The 15229-nt window shown below is 37.5% G+C and overlaps 1 long non-coding RNA gene across 1 annotated transcript in view; it reads right to left on the bottom strand.

Annotated features, from left to right (window-relative positions):
• Positions 1-6943: 6943 nt before the first annotated feature.
• Positions 6944-15229, bottom strand: part of LOC123586147 — a 45052-nt gene continuing 36766 nt past the window's right edge. The window contains exon 2 of the long non-coding RNA XR_006706627.1: positions 6944-7136. This is a non-coding gene — a long non-coding RNA (uncharacterized LOC123586147). The remainder of the gene's footprint in view (positions 7137-15229) is intronic.

Here is a 15229-nt window from a genome sequence, read left to right as displayed (position 1 = left end):
TTAATTTTTTCACAGTGTCCACGCAGTGGACAAAAATAAGTAGCTGTCAGTTTCAGTATGAAGCAGTGTTTAACTCTTGCTAAATTCATTTTGTCATAATAAAGAAAACCAACTTGAATCCCAAACATTACAAGTGACAAAACATTTTAAGGAGTGTTCATTTTGTATGTAGACTGCACCTGAAGTACTCTGCTTTAATCTAAATGAAAAAGCCAAAGTGGAGTCAAAAGTTATTTACTGTTGCTTCTTCCTTGACATTTCTAACAGGACGTAACAAGCTGGTAAAAAGGGAAGTCTGGACAGACAGGCCTCCCTATGCGTGCATTCAGTGAGCTCCAGCAGTATTCCTCACACAGGGCCAACAGCAGCAGCATCTCAACAAGAATAGCAGCAATGCCTTGCATTTATACAATGCTTTCTAGTTTACAAAGTGCTTTTCATATTGGGTTTGTTTCTTTTAATGAGAGGGAAAGTTATGTGGAGGATTTTATTCCCTTAGAATACAGGAGACTTTTGGCAAGATTTTGAATCTTTCCTCTGTGGCCAATTAGTGACAATTCCACTTTTACAAGACAGCCGTCTCCCTGTCCAATTTGACAAGGCAAAGCAAGAAGACTGGCACTGAATTCGATGCCAACAGTAGTTCAAAATCTCACCACCATCAAAATAGGAATTCGGATGCAAAATTCCAGGGCTTGCTTACTAGGCTCTGGCCGCCACAGAGGCTGAACCATAACCAGAGTCCACTTCTGAAAGAAGCAGGTCGATGGCAGAGTAATTGGTATAATATCTCTGCAGAGGAAGTCTGGCAACACAGTTATGATGAATGCAAAATTGCACAATTGTGTAATCACGTGCATACCATTATGTTTGCTTCAACCTTGTTTATAGCAGGAAAAAAAATAGAAATGATGATATTAATCAATAGGCAGTGAGTTTACAATAGTTAACTGGAGTACTATGTAACCAATAATGAAAATACAACAGAATGCCATCTGGGGATGGATAGAGTAGACCAGAGAGTGTAGGACCTTGTAGGCTATGATAATGCAGAATTTGGACTTTTTCTCAATGTAAATTAGAAAGCCACTGGAGATTTTTGAACATAGGAGGGACAGGATTTGACTTACATCTTCAAAAGATCGCTCTGACTCAGGGTTGGAAAGAGACCAGCAGGACTGTGGGAGGAAGAGACGAGGATGTGCCAGGGGAGGGTTATCATGACTTAGAGCAGGTACTACCAGCAGGGAAAGTGGGGAAAAGAACCTAAAGTCTACAAACAGTGAAGGTCAGGAAAACAGGATTCTCTAATACATTGGACATTGGGTGTGTGAAAAATTAGAGTCAAGGAGGACCCTCAGGATCTGATTAAAGAGATGTGTTTATGCACGAGTAAACCAAAGTACAGGAAAATGCACCCTCAAAATACCAGGGTTGTTGCTGAGTAATTGGTTTAGAGAAGATCTTTATTTTCATCTTTATACTTTTGTTTGGGATTATGCAAGGAACATGTGTTACTTCAATAATTTAAAAGCTATTTAAAAAAAAAATAAACTAATGCCAAAGAGAATAAGAAAAAATTTGCCCTGGTATGTATTTCTTTGGTCAGCCACCCCTTGATGCATGACAACCAAACCCCACAGAGTAGCAAGCAACAATTCTGGAATATGAAACAATATCTGACCCCCAACCTGCCCAGTTTTAGGATTCATAGCAAGTTGCATCTCTTTATCTGTGTCTTTTCTAACTGAAGGAGAGAATTCACTAGGGCCTCCCACACAATGAACCTGAAGATTAACACCACGGAGTCAGCACACCTGCCAACCAAACCACATAAGTAAACCTCCATCTGTGTAGTGAAATGACTCATTCTTATTCTCATTAACCCTCAGAGTTAGCATATTTGAGCCTACCTCTCTTTCAAAATTTTTATTTTGTTTATATTTTCATAGGCCTTATGACATACATACTTTTTTTTTGGTAAATCACTTTGAATACTTTTTTAAACATGTGGGGTAAAAATAAATACATACATAAACACTTGGATTTTTTTTCTGCACACACCCCCCACTCCGTTCCAGGTATATGTGCATGATTTCTGTCTTATTCAAAATCATGCTCTTCATTCCCCTACCTGCCTCCCTCCTTACTGCATGGTTGTCAGAAGTCATGAGCAGACCCATGCAGTTAAGAAAAATACTCATGTAAAGATCTGTATACAGCGCTGAGCCATTTGGAGAAAAGGTACAGGCACATCTAACACACAAATAACGCACTGGCCCTGAGGAGCCATGTATGAACGTGGACAGATACTTCTTCAGCAGACACTCAGCACAATGAGCATGGGTGTACCTCTGCATGCGAATCTCTTCATTCAGCAGTGGAGATTAACAAAACGTGATCGTTCCCCCCATATTGTGACACAATGCACTACAAGATGAACAAAATTGCTTTCGTGGCAGTGGTGGGTCTTCAAGCACTATACAGGAAGACTCCTGACGTCTTGCATAACACCAGATCCCTCCTGTTTCCTCACACATTCCTTCTCCACTGCAGCTGCACTGTTCACTTTCTGTCCTTCAACATGTGCGTGCCTGGAACCCAATGAATCGATGGTGACTGCAAGCTGTGTTTCTATGATGGGGACTTTTGCATTTCTAGCTCATCTCATGGCGAATATTCGAACACTTGGAATTTAAGCGTGCAGTCTGTGCATGTACTAAGCATGTGGCTTTCTGCATATGTCTGCACATCATTTTTCAGGAAACTCTATTTCACACTACACCAGCTTGATGAGTAGCTGTTGTTCACACCCACTGAGAAATAACTCCATGTGAGAATAATACCTTTACAACTTTGAAATGTCCTCAGACAGACTTCTCATCTCCAGGCCATCAACCTGCTGTGAACTCTCATCTTGACTTTTCACACTTACAGGCAACAGTCATGCAACATACTGTCAAACAATATGAAGGTTTGAGGAAACGTGAAGGAGTGCAAAATTAAATCAGAGCCTCAACATCTTTTTAGTTCAGTGTGATTTTTATAATTAAAAGAAGTCCGCTACATATACAACTATATTCAAACCCAGGGTCAACTTAAAATTTCCACTCTGTCTTCGAAGCGTGTTTACATTTCTGATCCTCATCTATATTCTGTTTGTTGAAAGTTGGTATATGAACTCAGCATCTGAAGTCCCTGTCCTCAAGATGCTTTCTACCTACATCTTCCTCGAAGTAAGTATTCCTGGTCAAAAATCTCAATCTTTACTTTAAGCCACAATTACTATGATACCAAGGAAACTGAAAGCCAGTGTGTGTATGGTTCCAACGAACTGAATTTTCTCTTTGAGAACCATCCAGAAATAATTTTACCAATCCTGTTTGTTAAAAACCCAGCAAAATGTAGGCATTCAATAAATATGTTATAGGAAAATATAAATAAGCAACTCTTTCATTCCACAAATAATCACTGAGCCCCTGAGATGTACCAGACTGTGTTGTGTTGCATATTCAAAAGTGAATCTAATGTGAATCTGGACCTAAAAGAAATCCACTCATGCTCAGTAGAAGAGCTGACAGGTTGATTATACTTTCCCTAATTCAGCAGGAACATTTTTTAAGAAGGGCTAAAATATACACATCAAACCTCTCATTAATTTTTAGTTAACCAGAAAGTTCAGCCTAGTGAAAACCAGCTCACTCTTAGTGCTTAATTCTTTCAGGAATGCCCAACTTGCTCAACATCTGGAACTCAGTTCAATCTGACAGATGTATTGAGTGAATATCTAGACTCTGCACAGGCCAGGCCCTGGGGATGCAAGATGGGAAGAAAGAGGCTGGGAGGAAGAAGAATGAGTTAATGATAGTCCACCCCCAATCCTGGGATGGAAAAGTGAGCTAAGAAGTGTAAGAGGAACAATAGAAGAATATATGAGATATGGGAGCTGATCGTGGGGGTGACAGAAAGTGACAGGGCACAGGGGAGTGCATTGGGGAGGCTTCTTCCATATGGGGATGCAAACTTAGAAGGTCTGAATGGGCTGGGCCACTGGGAGACTGAGTTGGTTAAGCTTTTGACTCTTGGTTTCGGCTCAGATCATGATCTCACGGTTTGTGAGTTTGAGCACCACATCGGGATCTGTGCTGTCAGTGTGGAGCCTGCTTGAGATTCTCTCTCTCCCTCTCTCTCTCTCTTTGTCCTTCTGCTGCTCACTCTCTTTGTCTCTCTCTCTCAAAAATAAATAAATAAATTTTTTTTTAATTAAAAAAAGAAGAAGGTCTGAATGGGTACTAACCCAAGACATCTTCTAGAAGTTGTTCTTAAAATTCCCAGTGTCAGTTTGTTTCCTTTTCATTTGCCCCTATCCTGAAAGGTCAGTAAAAGGAAAATATAATAAGCCAAATCTTCTGAGTAGCTTTATTCTATTTAGTAAAAGTTGTCATAATTATACATCTTTAATCTCTGTATTTACAAGATGTTTTTGATGTAAATTATAGTTTGGATGGGAAACTAAAAGAATTGTGTGTGTAAGTGTATACATAAAATACACATCCTTGACTAGATAGGAACATCCTTGACTAGATATTTGCTTATATTTGCTGTTAAACATTTAAATAATTATCGATGCCAAATATTAATAAGAATAGTTTCACCTCTAATTTAGAATTTGTACATAAAGTTTAAGAAATGGCATATGGAAACATATAGCCTTGGGACATATGTGGTCAACAAATGAATGGAATAAGCCTCATGGCACAATCACTATAAGACTTGCTTCTAGATAATGTTTCTTTCAAATTTCTCAACAGGAGTGACATTTTCTTCCCCAGCTTAGCTTGGGAAAATGTTTTAACGTACTTTATGATACATGAGTAGACACGTATCTCAGGAAAATGAAACTAGTTATCATCATTTATGAGTTTAAGAAAGCCATGTAAGGTAAAGAGAACCAAATTTCCCAATTAAAAATTAAACCAGTGAAATTTCATAATAGTAAAAACTGAGACACTGTATGAAATGGTCATAATGTAGTCAACAAGTCTTACGAAACTCAGCATGTGAGCTGTTTTACCTGTGAAAGATTTCCAAACGAACTCTGCACACCAGGATGGAAAGTGAGCCAGGAACCATGATGCCATTTGCCTGTTGCCTCTCCACTAGTATTGCCAGCCTCAGCACAGCCAGAGAGACAAGAAGTGGTAGGTGTCTAAGACATCCCTATTAACTGACTAATAAACTCTTTGACTAAGTTCACCAATAGTTATGTCCCCTAAAAAAAGGCAACAAAATGTGGGGCTCCTGGGTGGCTCAGTCAGTTAAATGTCCGACTCTTGATTTCAGCTCAGGTCATGATCTCATGGTTCATAGTATCGAACCCCACATCAGGCTCTGTGCTGATGGTGTGGAGCCTGCTTGGGATTCTCTCTCTCCCTGTCTCTCTGCCCCTCCCCCGCTCATGTGCACACACTTGCTCTCTCTCTCTCTCTTTCTCTCTCTCAAAAATAAATAAGTAAACTTAAAAAATAAAATAAAAATAAAACAACAAAATGAAAATACAAACTTTCCCATTAGAAATGTAGAGATACCAGGTACTTCATGAAACAAGTGATTCTACTAAACAGATTCTCCTCTTGTACTTAGATCTATTGACCCCCAAAGGCATGAAGGAAATAATTATGAGACAATAATTCTCTTAAAATTCTCAATGCTCCTTATTAGTCCTTCTGTGGTAGGAGTGAATTATCAATTTTTCTCAAAGGAGACATAGAAAAATTTCCAGTAAAAAATTTTTGAGAACTCAGAGTGGGTCAGGTAGAAGTAAAGGGCAGTATTGGCTGGTTTCAGTTTCTGAGTTACTTATCTACAATTGATGGTTGTGATAAAACCTGTCCATTAGAGCAGGATGTCAACATGATCCTCTTTTCTAATATTTAGCTTTTAACAAAGATTGATCACAAATTTTTCTTTAGACAATTTTGTAAAATAATCCAGAAATTTTTAGCTAATAGACACTCACTAAGAAACTTCTCTTGCTCAGCACTGTGTGGGGTGGTGGGATATACAGCAGTGAGTGGGTTGATTGGCACTCTGCTCTCAGCAAGCATCCGATGGGACTGCTAGGCACTCATGGCCACCACTAGATCTTTACTGTATTAGTATTTAGAAAAAATATCCTTGCTTGTAAACGAAGGGTTTGACTTACCTGTCACCTCTTTCCAGCTCTAAGTTCCTTTTATTCCTTTGACACTAGGAATGTGCACAGTGCTGGAGATATAGATGATTAGCTCATCAAATGATTAGCTTGCCTTCAGGGAGTTGAAGAACCAGGAAGATCAGAAAATATGTATCAATCCAAGAAAGTATCTGTTCTATTCCATAATTTGGAAAATGAGAAATTCCCTCTCTCTTTCCAATCTGTCATTCACCTCTGCTTACCCCTTCTTTTATTCTGATTGATTATAAAACCTGCACTTTGGTTATAGGGACATAAATTAATAGAATTACTGTGCTAAAGATTACTCCCAGTAAATGATTCTTGCATCTGCATGGTTTTTCTCCCTATCTATTCCTATGAGTTATTTCAATGATTCTCAGATTTTTCCACAATTAATTTGCTCATAAAGGGACATAATTCCAGCTAACACTTAGCACCTCCTAAAGTATATCACTACTAGAGTTCAAAACAGTGCTAGATGGCCACCTAAGTTTTAGAGATGTCTAGTTTATCAGAACTGAGCTGAAGAAATAAGCTGACCCTGCCAAATGATGCTTTCAAATGATAGAGGCATAACTTTGCAACTTTTTCCTTTGGTATTGGTTGAGTCCTCTCCTCTGTCACTTGAAAATGACAATTACTAAGAGACTATAGATCCAAATGATAAACACCCAGCACTGGGGAAGTAGCAAATCTCAAGTAGGGACCAACCCAGAAACCTTAGGACCATATATACATATATTGTATTTTTTACCTCAAAGAGGAGCACTATTTGTCCCTCAGTCTATGATTTGCAGCCTTGAAGCCTGTTTCCAAGTACTGCATCAGAATGATGTATTCAGGAAGTGATACACAACCACCAATGGGGGTGGCATCTGTTTCATAGTAGTGTATGTCTCTTCCAGGCCATATCATTTATCTGAAACAGCAGATATGGAGATATGGATTAGAAAACATGTACTATTCTTTGAATGACTAGACTGCAGAGCCACTTGGAGATTAAAACAGCTATCTAAAGTATGGATCAAGTGCTTAATGACAACCAATAATCTGGGAAGTTTTGCAAATGGAACTCTCTAGTGATCCTCAAAAATATCTTTGCTGTAAAGCAAGATTCTTTTCTACAAATTCAATGAGTAACTTTTCCAACAATGATCTTCTGGAAAATACATGGGGATTTGAATGTTCTAAAGAAATGTTATTGATCAAAAGGATAAAACTTCTCTGTTTTATAGAGTAAGAAGTATTTTATGCCTTCTGAGCTTATAAAGACCACAAATTTATGTGTCCACATGGATAGTTTATAAGTGTACCTGTTTTAATATCTGTGAGATCACACACCAACATTAAAGGATAGCAATATAAGAATATGCCAGCTCTGTGTCTGGCCTCGTTCCTTGTAATAACTCATGACTTTCATGTGCCATTACCCATTAGCAATTCCTTCTTCAGTTCATCCTACATATCTCATCTATATTGGAAACACAGTGATAATTTCATGTTCAAAAGAGGTAGGAGGCCTAACCATCACGCAAGGTTTCAAAACCATTTCTCAAAAAACAGGGATATGACACGTATGAGGCACCCCAAAGAACAGTTTCTTTTGGTGAACACAATGTGCTCAAGATTTTTAAAGCCCAAGTAACCAGAAAACAAAAAAATAAATAATTCCAAAGAAAAGACAGATTAAAAAAGTAAACTTACCATCCCTCACCATATTTATTCTAGTAGGGAACCAAAGCTCGACATAAGTTGTCATCTTCCTCCATAAAACCCTGCCTTAGGAAAGTTAATTACAAGATCCCACTGAGTCTGACATGTAGTGGGATAATGAAAACACTTTGGTTCTGGAGAATAACAGTACAGTACACAGTGTTCACAAACAGAATGAATAATTGAAATCCAGAGCTTTTATGCTTCAATGAAAAAAAAACAATATTTCATGGCACATAAATTTATTCAGCTTATTTGCATTAAGGTTGAATGATCAAAGCACTGTCCACAGGAAAATAGTGATGGTACCTTGATTTAAGTGTGATAAGCATTCATAAATATTCTTAGGAAGCAAGATGTACCTACATTTAATCAGCACTTATTAAAATTTTATTCCCTATAGTTATTCAACAGGATCTGTGGTATAAAAACATAATTACAAAAATCAGATTTGAGCTCATTTGACAACAGAAGGGTTTTATGGTGACCTATCTCCAAATGTTCCTATTTGTAATTAAATGCAGCGATCAGCAGTAAGGATTTTGAAGCTGTTTTAGTAGTTCCGCTATTCTGCTTAACATGTGGCACCCGTAATAATTAAAATGATACTAACACATGCACAATTTTATGGCCCTTATGGTGCAACCCATTATGCCAAATAAGGGCCTCTGTTTTCACAGCATACTGCACATGGTCTCATTACACCCACTTTTCTTTTCCTGTCTTCACACTAACAACTGTTAAAGTGAATCAACACACGAAACGTACTATAACAGCTTAGTGTTTATGATATGTGTGCTGTTAGTCAGTGAACAGGAAAATCTAAACATTTACTGTTTATGTAAAGAATAGCGTTAGTGTTAGCGAATTGCTCGGGTCTGCTTACTTTATTATCTAGATCACAAACGTAATGATGGGTTTCAATGGCATCTATATTTTCGCTTTGTTTTGTTTTTCAATGCAGATGTCTATAAAAACCAGAACAATTTAGCATTTACATATCTTAGAATATTTCTTCTCAACCATAAGATAATTTAGGGATCACTTAAAAAAAGATAAATAAGTCAGTATGTCATTCCCTTAAAAAAAAAAAAAAGGAAAAAGAAGAAGAAGAAGAAGAGTGAAATATTCAAAGGTATTTGGAGATGATTTTCCCGACAACATTCTGAGGCTGGATCTGGTTTACCTAAGGTGTTAAAAAGCTATAAACCATTTTTATGTGGTTCCACACTAAAATTTACAAGAAACTGGGAATTTGAGATCAGTGCCATTTTATCATGAATAATTTTGTAATTAAGAAGCTCCTCAAAGACCTCCTACACTCATTTTACAGTCATCAGTTCCGAATGGCGTTCAGTCTTTTTGTTCTGGGACACAGTCCAAAGTAGGTCCCATCGGCAGAACACCAACGGATTGGGCAAAATCTCATGTCTGCATTTTACACTGCCATTTTTCTGAACATTAGTCGAAACTTCAGATAAAGAATAACAACCTTTCTTCATTTTTTTCTTTTTAAGTCAAACTCAATTCTGTCCATTTAGGAATTTTGCCGTATTGGCGATAAATGCACGTAAGCTGAGCTGAGTAGGCCTTGAATGCTAACGGCTTAATAGCTCAATTGATTGCAAAGATACAAAAGAAAAATGCTCACAGATTGCAGCCTTCACATGGTTTGGCTGCGAGATCTCATCAACAGTGTGACGTCGACCAGTAGAGAACCATGTGGATGCTGTATGAGGACCATGCGCTCGTTACAGAACTGTGAAAATTTGTGGGACCGCAAAATGAAAATTATCAGCCAGGAAAAAAAAAAAACAGCAAGATGAGAAGTGGTGGGGGAAAGCAGCTTGAGAAAGACCTAACACATTCTTCTATACAAGCTCCTTAGTAGAAAGACTAAGAACATTTAATGTTATGTAAATATCACTGTAGGTCCAACAAATCTGTCAGAGCCCTAGCAACCCCAAGCTCAGAGTGTGCCACTCAGACACCACATGGGGAAGATTTCATCCCTGTCAGGGTGCATTCTCCAACCCTACTACTTGCAAAAACAGAAACACACCCTGTTTCAACAATTAAAGAAGGCATAAAGCTTTCTATCTGAACTTGAAGGAAGTTGCATTTCACAAGCCCTATTCTTTGATCAAAATAAGCATTTGTGATCAGCATTAGTGTTTACTACCCTATGATCAAAAACAAATAACCCACTTTGTTTGTTTCTTACTGCAAATGAATTAAATTAGAAGCCATTAGGAGGACTTGCTGTTTATATCCTTGTTTCGGCAGTGGTAGTATTTGAAGTTTCCTGCGGTAAGTTCATTACTCGTATTTTGTCCAGAATTAGTGAAGCGTGCTGAAAATTGCTAATGACAGATGTTTCTCCACTCTGTCACACTTCTTGTATCATTTGATTTGGAAAGCAACATACGGTGTTCTGCTCTATCAGTATGTCACAGACTGTCTGTAAACAGCTGGTCATAACTCAGTTCAGTGAAAACCATTACTTTCCAATGAAGGGCTGGACACCCTCCAAATTGCATTTTGGCATGGCCTCGGCTGCATAATGCACAAAGTTCCTCTGTTCAGAGGTTACCTAAGGAAGAGTTCTTACTTTCCCCGTTTGTTTTTATGTTTCAGAAAACCAAAGTGTTTTCTCAGCAATAGACAGAAATCAAGAGAATATGAAAAAACATATAATGATTATATGAAGCACTCAAAAAAATCTGTGAATGGTACATTGCAAAAGACAACAAAAGTGTATCTTATCAGTTCTAGTTATGTCTCCAATTAAAGGGAGCACGGATTATCAGGGTCAAGGTCCACAAGATGATATATTTAAAAGTCCTCTATAGAATAGTCGGTGGTATTTGCACACAACCATGTGGCTCTTTCATGATATCTAGTCACAGTGAGAAGTACTAAAATCATCCCTCTGTCATTTATACAGTGGTGAAATTCAGAGAAATTGTTCCTGCTTTTTTTTTCCTGAAACTCATCAAGACGAAACCAAATATAAAAATCATGTAAGTACAGGGCCACACATCCTACTTTTTAACATGATATTCTAAAATATCTAATGCCAACTTATCTGAATAGTCAGTATATATTGAACACCAAGATCATTAGCAACACCTTTCAGAAATTATGGAATTTTGTCGTCTCCCCATGGAAATAAAATCTCTCATTGAAAGCCTCTGGATAGAGCAGAAAGATAAATAGAGATATTGAATACCTTTAAAGCCACTTGGCACTTGACAGATTCATGGAGGCTTTCTGACATACATGAAGGATCTAAACAAAATGAATTGAGTCCATTTGAGGGACTGGATGATAAAGGAACACGCGCATCTCAGCTCAGCACTCATTCAATCATATATCCATCAACAAAAATCAAGTACTTACACATGCCAGACAATTGCTGGAGATACTCTTAGGGGACTCTTCTCTATGCATGAGGGCAAAGGCTAATCCACACTGAACTCTAAAAGTATGCTTTTTCCACCTGGGATACCACGCTTCCTTGTAGATCAGGCTTCCATATCACCTCTCTGAAGCCTTCTCTGACTCCCCCAGGCAAAAGGGGCCACATGTGGATCTTCTCCACACATTTCTGGTAACTCTACTATAGTTTTACACATACGGTAAAACTGGAGCCCATGAGAGAAAGCAATTCATCCTGTGAGAGTCAGGGGACACCTCAGATTAGGTGACATTTTGTCTGGGTCTTGCAGAATGACTCACATGTGCAAAATAAACATTTTAGAACATCCCTATTAAGAGATACACAGACACACACACACACACACACACACACACACACAGAGGTGTCCTTAACTAGTAAAAAACAAAAAGCAACACTTTTTGAAGATCAATTGCCACGAGGGTAAAAGACAAATTCATGAGAAAATTCCAAGAAATAAAAAGTATATGCACCGTGATGAATCTCTTTAAAACAAGATATTTTACCTGGATTTATTTTTCTCTCTTCTAGGCCAGAGGTTTATTAGGTATCCTTTATCTCTCATGCATAAAATCAATATATCCTGTCCATGAAAGGATGAAGGATTCAACAATTGGCCGATCTTAAGTGAAAACACATGTACTTGAAGAGTCATATCACTTAAAAAATAAAAATGTAAAAAAAAAAAGTCATATCACTAATTAGACCACTGAATACAATTGGTTTCCCAAAGCATTAGTATTGCAAAGTAATAAGTAAAGGGTATTTCCATATGGTTCTTAACATGAAACCATTCCTGAAAAGTACTTTACATTAGTCTTGCGTATATTAAAAAAAGAAAAAAGGGGGGGGGGGAGCTGCCTTACTGTGGGATGTGGCATTCCTTTTGAATAACAGGCTCTTCACAGTTGTTATATTGTAAGTTTCCTGGCTTAGCTTTACCTGCCCAAGTGAACTAGGCTGCACCATTAAAAAGTTTTATCATCTGTAAACACAGTAGCAGGAGTTAAAAATGGCATTTCCCCCTGCCAGTAGCAAAGGGCTTATTACCTTATTAAGGAATGTAACCAGCTAAGAAAACCTGATTGATTCCTTTAGCTGCTCAAAGCTGATGAAAGAAAATAAAAGGGAGAAATGTTTTCGTTGTTATCCTTTTTCCTAACCCTCTCTGCTCTCTTTTTTTCTTCGAATATTTCCCTCTATTTATGGTGAATCCCCCCACCCCCACCCTATAGAGCAACTCACTCCTTTGCCTCTGCTGACGTACTTAGTGAAGGGCTATTGCTTTCTTATCACAGAGAAATACTCTCACATGCCATTAAAAGTAAGTGCCTCGTCGTTTTTTCAAAAGATGGCACAGGAATCTCTGTAGACTGATTATGCCAGGTGGCAATAATACAAAAATTAGGACTTTTGCATGAATATTACAAAGTGATTTGTCTTCTTTTTTATCATTGGATTTGTTTTGTTATTTCAATGATGGCCTTTTATTCTTCTTTTTTAACTTCCATTGATGGTCTTTTTTTTCTTCACTGTAAGTAGTGCTACTTCTAAATATGAGCTATGGCTCCTAGAGCAGATGGGTGAGAAGAGAAATAATTTCCACCCTATAACTTGTTAGAAGAGCTCAGTGCCTTGCCAGTTGGCCAGGAGTTTCAGTACTCAAATACAAAATACACAGATTCTCAAAGGTTGGTCCTCTATGTGGTTCTTATTTGAGTCTCTTGAAATCCGTATAGGGCCAAAAAATTATTCATTGAATTTTTGACTAATGAAAGTTGCAAGTTATGGCCAACATCCTATTGGTGGTCCCCTGTTGTCCTTCTGATCAAAACCTTGGCCAGAAAAAAAAATGCTAACATTTCTGTCCAATATATCTGAAGAAATCAAGGCCACCAGTGGACATTTTGCCTTAATGAACATATTTTTTTTAACCATTTCAGTAAAGAAATGCTTTGTAACAATACACAACTAGAGCTTTACAAGAAATAGTAGTAGCAAGGATGAGGAGGCATAAAAAATTATTTAGTGTGAAATATGTAAAATTTGTAGTGGCATACTGGCACCTCCCAGTTTGTGGATCAGAAGATAAACCAACACAGATTATCCCTGATGGGACAACTTAATTTGATTGCATTTTATCCAATTCCATTGAACCAATATTTATTGAGTGTCTACTAAGTGCAAAACTGTTTGCAAGGCATTAAAAGAAATTAAAGATTAGTATATTCTCATGTGTGGAAGAGTATTCCTAAGGAGGCTAATGGAAATACTTGAATAAATTATTTAAATTGTTACTCAAATTATTCAAATAAATAATTAGAATACAAGGCAGTACTATAGAAGTGCTTTGTGTGTGTGTGTGTGTGTGTGTATGTGTGTGTGTGTGTGTGTGTGTGCATGTATATAAAATCTTTAAAAAGTGTTAGTATATTTTATAAGTTCCAATTTAGTTAGCTATATCCCCATTTTCCACCAAAACAATACAAATACCCTAAGTCCCTGCAATTAAATTACAAATAGCTTTTGATCATTTAGGGCCTGATTAATAGAGTGCCTATATAATTTATCATCCAAACAAGGACACTTTGAGAGTGAAAAGTGATGCTATTAATAATTATGCCAAGTCAGTAGGAATAAACTAGGATTATCCCAGACAAACAGAGACATATCACCCTATTGATTACCTAATTTTAGTGTGACCAAGACTATACTGTTCTACTTTTTCTGCTTCTTCCTGCTACCTGCCTTTAGTATTCCACAAAAGTTTAGCCAGGAGTAAATTACAATATTGGAAAATCATATATATTCATAAAACTTTTAAATATTTAAAAATAATTTTTAAATATTTTATATTATTTTGAAGTATTTAAAAATTGTTATGTTTCTACAAATAAATGTTTTTAAAACATTGAAGTATATATGGTAAGATAAGGAGAAAAAGTAGTAGTGAAATAATTCTTTTGTAAATGCCTTTAATTCAATTTCCCCCACTTAGGAGTTATGATAAATTCATCCAGAATGTCCCTTCCTACTTCTCCTTTTCTCATTCCCACTTCTCCTTTTAGTTTTTTCCTCCAATTCTAACATAAAAGATTATTGGTTGAGATAGGACATAAGCCATGCATGCAAAATTACAAGGGCATGGCAAAGGTTTGTGGCAGACAGGTGCCTGGGTGGCTCAGTTAAGCATCCAACTCTTAATCTTGGCTCAGGTCTTGATCTCAGGTTCTTGAGTTCAAGGCCCGCATTGGGCCTTCACTGGGCATGAAGCCTACTAAAAAAAGGGGGGGGGGGGAAGAAAGAAAGAAAAATGGTGTGTGGCAGAGGGAGCAGTCCAGTGTTTTTGTGTCCAATCTGAAATCCAGGTTTCAATGGCAAAAATATACGCAACAAGGTAAGTCAAACTGAAAAAAGACACAAGATCAGTTCCTTAGGAAACACTTAAGGAGAGCTTTTAAACTGTACCTATAATGAGAAGGAACTATTCTGTCAAAAACAGAAAAAGCAGAAGGGCAGAGCTCTAGGGAGGCAACAAGTCATGGGGGAAGTGGGGAGCATATATGGAACATGGATGGCAAACTCAAGTGCCTACAGAAATGGGCAAGTGATCCAGGCACAAGATGGTCAGGAACACATTATGGAATGGTGTGGACTGTGGCAAATTGTGGAGTTATGGTCTAACAGTGGCAATAGCTACTCAGCAACAGCCAATTATTATGTGAAACTGTGGATCCAGTGTAGCCAATTCTGCCAACTTTCAAGAAAAACTAGAAAACCAAAATTAAAAAAAAAAAACTTTTTATTTAATGTGGCAATGAAATCAAATGGAAGCTCTG

The sequence above is a fragment of the Leopardus geoffroyi genome, chromosome C3 (genome assembly GCF_018350155.1).
Source record: "Leopardus geoffroyi isolate Oge1 chromosome C3, O.geoffroyi_Oge1_pat1.0, whole genome shotgun sequence".
Classification (NCBI taxonomy): domain Eukaryota; kingdom Metazoa; phylum Chordata; class Mammalia; order Carnivora; family Felidae; genus Leopardus; species Leopardus geoffroyi.
Note: the sequence above shows the minus strand (reverse complement) of the source record. Positions and strands in the feature narration are given on the sequence as shown.